We start from the raw sequence: 9,441 nt of genomic DNA on the forward strand, positions 1-9,441 counted from the left end.
CCTCAGCTCAGGGCTGTTCCCCTCAGTCCGTCCCTGGGAAAACGTGCCCCTCTGCACCTCAGGACAGACCTGACCTCCAGGCTGTGGCCCAGGCAGTGGATACAGAGGGGCCGAGGGGGAGGCGGGGAGCCAACCTGGGGGCGGGGCGAAGGCAGGGGGTGTGGGGCCAGGTTCCTGGGACGGGGTGCCTCGGAGGCCGACCTTGGAGAAATTCCTGGGAACACAGTGGGCAGCGACTCCAGTTTTGTGGGAGCCAAAGTCCTTACCTAAAGCCAGTGAGTCCTTTCTATCCCAAGATCAAGTAATGATTCATGGGCAGTGCCTGATGGGAGAAGTCTCAGGGACACCTTGGTCCCCAGCACCGTTCTGAGTGATCAGAACTCTTACTGCAGGGCTGAGAGTCACATAACCTGCGTGAAGTCTACGGAAAGCTGCTGATTGACAGCCAGCATCCAAAGACTACATTTCCCAGGATCCTTTGCAGCTAAGTGCATCGCCACAGGACTACCGAACTAGGTTTAGCCTATGAATATAACGGAAGTGCATATTAAAAGAAAGACAATGAAAAGGAGGCCGTCAGGCACCTTTGACACCTTAGACTCTTCTGACTGCCTCCCTAGAGTGTGGGCGAGATGGCTGGATCTGTAGCAGCCACGTTGAATCGCAGTATCACCTTGACAATGGAGGCCACCTGCGAGGATCAGAGGGGACAGAATCTAGGTTTCTGGTGATATTTTTGGTGAGGATAACGATTTTTGACCTTATTTTTAAGTCATAGGGTTTTTTTTTTTTTAAATGCACTGTTATGTTTAGTGAAACTTAGCCCCAACAGAGATAAGGGATTGTAAATGGAAATCTGATGCAGGGCTCATATTCTGAAATTTTAACAGATGCAGCCCTGTTAAACGTGGATGTTTCGGCTCCACCAGAGTCAAAGCTCTGTTTTAACGGCACAGCTTGGGACAGGGAGCGACAAAGGAAACGCCTGGGATTTCTGTACAGATAGCACTAATTACAGCAATTATGAGTGACAAAGAATTGGACTCAGGAGGGGGGCGGGTGTTGGGGGGAAGGGGCGACCTTTCCATGCATTCCACAGTGCGTGAAGCTCTGTTCTGCCATTAGCGGCATGATGTGGGTCAGCGGTCACAGCTGGAGTTTGTAAACAGCCTTTTGAGCATTGGAGCCTTTTTTTTTCCTGCTTGATCAAAAGGAAGCATCATTAAACAAAACTGCTCTGCCCACTGGCACCCCTGCTAAACCCTTCAGGGATACCCTTGGGTTTCACTGGCTGGAGGGAAGTGGCTTTGAAGTTTTCATGTGTGCCTCGTGCCTCTGAGATACCCAGGCTCGTGGAGCCTCATTGGAGGAGCTTTGAGAGAGTTCGCTGCCCACCAGATGGACCCTCAGCTGGGCCACAGGGACAGCAAGGTCAGGGCAGGGGTGTGTCCTGCAACCTCTGCTCTCTGCAGGAGAGGAATGACATCATCATAGGGTAAGGGCATTGGGAACCCAGGCCTCCTGGGTCTCATAGGTCAATGGTCAGGGACCAGACTCTGGAGTGAGAGCCTGGCCTCAGATACCCACCCACCCACCTATCAGCAAGGTCATCTTTGCCACTTAACTTCATTGTGCCTCTGCTTTCACATCTAGAAAATGGGCACAACTTTAGTGTCCCCTTTACATTAATGAAGGGCTAAGAAACCAGACCTGCTCACAGAAACCAGCAATGTACAAGAGCTGCTATAAACATGAGTGCACATGTGTCACTGTGTTGTGATGTGATCTTTACTACAACAGTCAATGTTATTATTCTACAGTTTTTATTTCAAATTAACCCCTTATGAAGAGTTGTTTTTAATTGTATGATATTTAATGTTTTTAAAATTATTCTTATTTATGTTTTTTGTGGTATGGGGGATTGAATGCAAATGCTTTGCACCGAGCTACAAGTTTTTTCCCCCTCAGTTTAGAGATGGCGTCTCATTAAGTCTAAATTGTGAAAGCAGGGCTCAGACTTGTGATCCTCCTGCCTCAGCCTCCCGGAGTGCTGGGATGATAGCTGTGCACCGCCTTGCCCAGCTATTTATCACATTTATTAGGTTAAAAATCGAACAAGGAGAAAGGTCAGAGAATCCTTTCTGTATCCTGTTCTTAATTTAAAGCAGAAAATTCAGGAAGAAGCTCAAAGTATTCCAAAAACTGAATTTCAATTTTGAAAACAGCTCAAAAGACTGTGACAGCACATTCAAAGCCCACTTAGAGGAAGCGGGTTGGCAGAAGTCAGTCCCAGCCTGGTGACTCTCCTGCTAGCCACTCCCCGGAGTCGCCTCCAGACCCAGGTAGGTTTTCTGGGGACGGGCTGGGGGGACCCCAAGGAGCTGCTTGCCAGGCCAAGGGGCTGTGTCGGGGAAGGGACAGGTGGGAGCTGCCTCTGGGCCTGAGCCCAGGAAGCAGTGGCCCTGGGGAGACTGCCGGCCAGGGCATGGCCCTTGGGGAGCCCTGTGCTGGTGTCTGCTCCCCAAAAGGAAGCAGAGGACGGTGCCAGACTTCATGCTCAACGGATGGCGCAGGGGTGAGGAGGGTCCTGTGACTTCCCCGTCACCACCCTGGCTTCTCTCTTGGGGACACAGCTGCTCCACACTCAACCCAGATGCTCGGGTGCAGTCACGGAGACAGGGGCCACCCACAAGGCACCTCGCCACTCGGGGTCACCGCGGCAACCCCAAGGCTCAGCTGGGGCTATGGAGCTGCACTGGTGCTCCCGGCCCAGGGCCAGAACAGGCTGTGCCTTGGTCACTAGTCCAGGTCACCAAGCCTCGGGCACCTTCTGGTGGATCCACACACTATGCTGGGTACACTTGGCCAGTGAGAGCCACAGAAGGTGACAGGGTCCTGGGCGTCAGAGCAGGAGAGGTGGGCGGGAAGAATGAATGAAGTGACAGAGTGCATGAATGAAGTCACTCCTGTGTCCCGAGCACTTAGTGTGAGCCAGCTGTGTTCCCAGTCCACACGGCTCCCTCCCTGGGTCCCCGTCATGCTCCAAGGGAGGGAGGGTCCCATGACAACCGCCATGTCACAGATGAAGAAACCGAGGCACAGAGCAGTGACCTTGCCCAAGGACACAGCCTTAGCCCACAGCCTGAGAGCTCACGGCCGCAGCCACATTCATCAGCTCCTGGAGGCCTCGCTCATGCCAGCCCTGTGCCAGTGTGTGGCGTTGCCCGGGTCCTGTGGCAGCTCTGTCACCTGCGATGATCTTGGTTTTAAAGCCTGACTTCTCCACCAGAATGTGGGTGACACAAGGAGTGGAGACCTCAGGCCCCAGCCGCAGCCTCACCCCCAGGCCCAGGCCTGGTGCGCACTAGGCAGGCAGAATCTGCTCAGTCAACCAGGAGGATCAGGATGGGTTTCCCTCGGGTGGGTGATTCTCTGGGGCGGCACTGTCCTGTCTCCCGCAGACTGCTCATCAGCACCCCACCCTCCTCCCCCAGGGGTAACAACCAAAATTGTCCCCGGACACTGCTCAATGTCCCCCCAAGAGGCAAACGGCTCCCCGAGGATCCCACATACAACCTCTCCAGGTCAGCAGCCTAAAACCCCTGGGTGAGCGACTGACAGAGGGGATTGACAGCCACAAAACACCCATGATGACGACAAGTGGCCCAGCCTGGCCCAGAGCCTCTTGGAGATGACTCCAGCCCACAAGTATGTTGCCAACCCCATCAGCCCCAAGCCTGAAATCCGCGTGCCACGGGGAGACAGTGCCCAGACCCCGGTGACATCACAGAACAAAGGCCCGCACTTCTCCCCAAAGGGAACACCAGGCCTCAGGAGAGTGGTGTTTTCAGATGGCAGCCGAAGCAGATGTGACACGCTGTGGCTGCAGCTGGCACGGTGAGCTGGCAGCAGAGGCTCCGGGTTCCTGTGAGCTACAGTTTCTTCCCAAGGGAACCCAGTCCCCACACCCCTCACGTCCTGGGCTAACAGAATACACAGCATGAAGATCATGGACAAAAAGCACGGCTGTCACACAGGTCTCAGCCTGCGTATAACACCCAGGGGTCACTGTATGGGTGTGAACCTTGTTTCCTTTAGTTCCGGGGATCCCGATGAGAAACCTCATGGAGTTTGTGCCCAGCCCCACTGGGAGCATCTCATTCACAACCCTGCTGACCACTGAGGAGACTCGCCCAGGTGTCCCCCACCCAGGGCAGAGCCGCCCTCCACATGGCCATGGCCTCCGCCCGAGTGCACAGTAAGGCTCTGTCTGTCGGTGTTTATTTATTTTGTACTGCTGGGGATCCAGTTTAGGGTCTCACACACACTGAGCGAGTGCCGTACCACCGAGCCACAACCCCCAGCCCTTAATTCATTTTTTGACTTTAAGACATGGTCTTATTAAGTTGCCCAGACAGGCCATGAACGTGTGATCCTCCTGCCTCAGCTTCCTGAGTAGCTGGGAGGACAGGGGTGCACCACTGTGCCTGACGTGTGCTTTAAAAATCAAATATTACTTCATTAGCTGAATCACTGACACACTAGTTGCATATTAATTATTTTATAGGTGCACGAGACATGCCATGACCTAGCATTCAAGGTAGATACAATGCTTGCCACAGATCATTTTGAAAGTATCTAATTTTATTTTAGCAGCAGGATTCTGTCTCAGTTCAAATTCCTGCTCCACCCCTCACACCAGGCCACAGCGGAAGCATGGACACATCGTCATTCCCGCCCCTCCCATGATCGGGGCCGGCTGGCGTGTACAGGGTACTACTGTGTGCCAGGCACGGTTCCAGGCTGGGTGTGTGTGACCCTGCTCGTGCAGCGGCCGCTGCGGCTGCTTCCACGTTAGAAGGAAGGACAGGGAGGCACGGCCAAGGTGCCACTGCAGAAGCCCTGGGCCCGGAGCCCACCCGCCTCCTCGGGTTTGTGAGGGTTGCAGGTGAGGCGGTGAGGCACAGCCCTCCACACATGGCAGTGGCTCAGCAGACATCGCTATACACAGAGCAATACACAGGAGACCCAAATTCAGCATTAGAATGAGGTGCTGACCGCCCCTTGCATAGAGGGGAATTCAGCTCTGGCCTGGGCAGTGTCGAGATGTCATTACCTCACCCAGTTCGTGCTCCATCACCCTTGACACACAGCTCATGCTTAAGGACAAACCAGGGTCTGAGATGGCTGCCAGGGCTCCGGCTATCATGTTAGCATTCCAGGCAGGAAAAAGGAGGCAAAAGAATGGCGGGCCAAAAAGGCTCCGTTTCCAGTAAGTGAGCAAAGTTGTTGTACAGTCGTTGTAAAGAGCCTCCTCTACTTTTTATCTCACTGGCCAGTTCTAAACAAGGCGGGAGTTGTTGGGTCTTTAGATCAGATACAAGGCCACAGTAAATGAAACTGGGGCTCTGCCCCAAGGAGGATATGGAGCAGGAGTGTTTTGCCAGTTGGCCTTTGCTTATTTATACACCAACCCTACTAACTAAAATCCCATCTATAAATCTGGGGGCCCCTGACTCCACGAGGACCTTTCCAAATGATCTAGAATCAACCCCAAGCTCCCGGGGCCATGCCGGGCTGTGTGCAGGCATTTGTGGCCCACCGTCTTAACTTCGGTTGTTATTTTAACCCCTTGCTGCCTCAGTTTCCCCACTAAGAAAGCGCCTGAAGATCAAGGTGGCAGGGCGGGGCGAGCACTTCCAGCGGGGTCACCTACGCCGCGGCTTTTACAACCTGCGGGAGAAAGCAGGAAAATCTCACGTCTGGGGCTCAGATTTCTCAAAAACTGCTCTGTTGGATCTTTAAAGCGCCAGCGTCTTGGCTGCCGGTGGCTGGCGGGCGGCCACGCGAATGTGGGGCGGAGGAGGAGGCCGCGGGGCGGCGCTTCCCACCCGCCTGGCGCTGGGCCCTCGGGGGCTACGGTCCCCGAGGAGCCGGGAACAGCGCGTCCCTCATCCCTGTCCCTGCGATCTGCAGCCACGGTGACTCATGCGGGGAGCTGGGACCCGAGGTCCGGGTGTGCCGTCCCCGCCCCACTGCTCAGAGCCTCGGGCGCGCCCTAATTCCAGCTTGGGATCCTGGGGGTCCAGGGTGGCCTCTGCTCCACCCCGGGCCTGAAGGCCCTGCCCTGCCTTTCATTCCAACTCAGCCACAACCTAAAGCTGTAACATAGGAGAGCCAGTCACGTGATCTCCGTAGGCCTCAGTTTCCCCCTCTAGCATCTAGGGGCATCCCTGTGTCTCCTCGATTTGGTGCTGATGAAGGAGGCAGTGCCTGGTGTGCTGGGCAGGAGTCTCTCTGACCACCATCTCCTCACTGGGTCTCCGGTCCCTCGAGGTCTGGCCCTGAGTCTCTCTCGGGCCTCCTCCTGTACTGTCTGCCCACCACCTGCTTCAGCCACATGGGCCCCTTTCCTGAGCCTCTACTCTTGAGCCCCTACCCCAGGGCCTTTGCATGCGCTCACTCTGCCTGGAAGACCGTCTGTGGGGTTCCTGATTCCTTCTCCTGTCCATCTCCAGCTGGCTGCCACCTTCTCCCGGAGGCCTTCCCAGACAGCCTGTGCAAAGCTACAGCCTCTGCACCCTACACTGCCTTCTCCTTCTCCGCTTTATATTCCCCATGCAGGGAGCACAGGGCAGTCCCTGGGGCCGCCTTGGTGGCCTGCCGTGGCCTCTGGGAACGGCTACATCTCCTTCCCCTGCTGGGGCATCCTCGGTTTCCAGCCCAGCTCCCAGCACTTGACAGCTTCACCGTTCGCCCCAGGAGTGACTGCGGGGTGGGGGACGGGATGAGGCCTCTGTGGGCAGCTGGAGGGCGCCACCCACAGCCAGGGTCCCTGCAGCCTGTGGAGCCCGTGGTGCAGTCAGGATAGCACCAGGGAGCAGGGAAATCAAAGGACACAAGCCACCTGCCTGCTGCAGTCCCAGAATGTCCTGGCCGAGGGGACAGTCACAGTGGGCTGTGCTGGAAAGGGCAGGAGGGCAGAGACAACCCTGGCTTGGCCACTTAACCAGCTACTTTGAGTGGTTTAAATGGGAGTGATCTGCCATCCATCCATCCATCCATCCATCCCCATCTGCCATTCATCAGAACCCCTGACTCCCCGGAGTTTGGTCCTGTGGGAGGGCCCAATGGACTGGTGTGTTCTGGAAACCATGCCACCCTGTCCATGACTTGGTGAATTCCTGTTTCATTTATTGAGCACCGACTGTATGCAGCCACTGTGCTGAGTCTTACATAGGCATTTTTGATCCCATTTTATGATCAATGCAGCGTAATTGCAGACAGGTTATGACCCTGGGCCTAAATTGAACAGTGAGTAGTTAAGATTTAGGTTTTCTGGGCCCTCGGCTCCTCCTTCCATGGCAGGACTTTTTCTTGTGGATGTCTCCAAGGTCTACATTTGAACCAAGTCGGGAGTGAGGGTTCTAATAAAGCCTGGTCAGCTCCCCCACTGTTACCTTCAGAGTGAGGACTGTGGCGGACAGGATTGTGTTGACTCCCGGAATGCCTGGCCCTGCGTAGTTTCTGGTCAGCACAGCTACAGGAACCAATGAGAAGGCGAAGGGAAGCAGTGGGTGTCCCGTTGCTGTGTGCTGGGCAGGTGGGCCGAGCACCGCGAGTGGACGCCCCGCAGCCGTACCTTGCTGAAATGCCACCTCCCCTCCAGAGCCCGAGTGGGTCCCCACAGGTGCTGCTGGGGTGGTGTGAGGCTGGTGAGGTCCCGCAGCTGGCCCCGGGGGCTGCAGATCCTCCCCATCCTCCCCTGCCTCCTGCTCCTCCCTCTCTCCCATGGCCACCTTGCTGATTCAAGGATGGAGCACCTGAGGCCAAGAAGCAGCCCCTTGGTTGTGGTCAGCTCCCTGTGTGGTCAGTCCCTCTGGGGGATTCTCTCTCCCCAAACCCTGATACAACCCTGCAGCCCGATTCCCATTTCCTTTAATTTAAACAGAGACCCATGCTCCATCCATTGTTCCACTGTTTTTTAAATACCTCTGAGCACAGAACAACGGCCTGCTGTGTAACCAGCATGGCTAACACTCTGCTTAAAGATTTAAAAAAAAAAAAAACCCTCCAAGGACTGGGAATGTGGCTCAGTGGCCGAGTTCTTGCCTTGCATGCATAAGGTCCTGGTTAGATCTCCAGCATCAGAAAAAAAAAATATAGATAAAATAAAATAAGATCCTTCCAAGACAAAGGGCGGGGCTGTCTGGAGACCAGGGGGAGGGAATCCCAAACCACTTCGACCCAGCCATTTCCCAAACCGCTTGGTGGTTTTCCCCCAGACCTGCCCCGGAGGCCCCGGACTTGGCTGTACCTTTGAGGCAAGCCGATCTCTGAGCTGGCTGCTGGAGCAGGCGGTTGTCTAGTGGAAAATCCTGGTGCCAGCTCGCGCCTGTGTCACAGTGCTGTGGCCAGGCTGGGCCAGGGTGCGGGGTACAGAGTACAAAGTGATGTGTCTTGGTCATACGATGCCAGCAGATACTGTTTGATATTCATAAACTTTTCCAGACTCGGGGAGCAGATGAGCGACCCACCAGTAGTACATTCCTGAGTGTGTGCACACACGTGTGTATACATTTACACAAACAACATGGCTGAATAGAGAATAACACCAAAGGCAAAAGAGCACTAAGCTTTTATAATTGAGCTTCAAGTGGCCACAAGGAGATGAGAATAATTAACGTCTCCATTAACACAAAGGGAGAAACAGCAGTTGTGCGATCTGTCCAGGGGAAGAAAGCTTGGTGGAACCGTTTTTCCGCGGGGTCAGCAAACCCGGCCCACGGCTGGCTGCTGCTGTGAATAAGGTTTGAGGTTGTACACGCGGCCCTTCTCGGGGTCACCTGCTTGCATCCTACTATCGTAGTGGATTTATTTTTTGGAACAGAAACCATAAGGCCCACAAAACCTGAACCATTTATTACGTGGCCCTTCCGTAAAGACAGGGCTGGGGCTCAGTGGCAGGGGCTCCCCAGACTCTGCCAGGCCCTGGATTCCCAGCCCGTCAGGAAACCAGATCAAACCAAGCCAAAACAAGACAGAAATCACTGCGCTCAGTTAAGTGCAGAACAAAAGGAGGGGTTGGGGGTGGAGCTCAGGGGTGGCGTGTTCACCTGGCCGGTACAAGGCCCTGGATTGCACCCCAGCAGTGCCAAAGACCGAAAAATAAAAATAAAAAATTAATACAGGACCACCGAGGTGCCTCCCTATTGCCTTCATGTTTCGGGATGAGCTGTTTTGCATGCAAGAGAAGGAAGTCTGATTCTTCCTCACGGTCCTTCCACTTCTTCACCCCCCCATTGTCCAAGATCCCCGGGGTTCCCAGGGTCCCCGGGGGCCAGTTGGGTTCCCCAGCGCCCCAGCCTGCTTCAGTTGATGCTTCTCACCACCACCAGGGGTCGCTGCGGAGCACAGGGCGCCCTTCAGGGCCACGCCCAG

At 55.1% G+C, this 9,441-nt stretch overlaps 1 long non-coding RNA gene across 1 annotated transcript; it reads left to right on the plus strand.

The window, feature by feature from the left end:
• The first annotated feature begins 563 nt into the window (after positions 1 to 563).
• Positions 564 to 9,198, plus strand: LOC134475966 (uncharacterized). Its single transcript, XR_010047315.1, has 3 exons — positions 564 to 739; positions 2,226 to 2,342; positions 3,495 to 9,198. It is a non-coding gene; the product is annotated as an uncharacterized LOC134475966 (long non-coding RNA).
• The last annotated feature ends 243 nt before the right edge of the window (positions 9,199 to 9,441 follow it).

This window comes from Cavia porcellus, unplaced genomic scaffold, assembly GCF_034190915.1.
Source record: "Cavia porcellus strain 051 isolate PalLab524CR breed Dunkin Hartley unplaced genomic scaffold, mCavPor4.1 scaffold_5, whole genome shotgun sequence".
Classification (NCBI taxonomy): domain Eukaryota; kingdom Metazoa; phylum Chordata; class Mammalia; order Rodentia; family Caviidae; genus Cavia; species Cavia porcellus.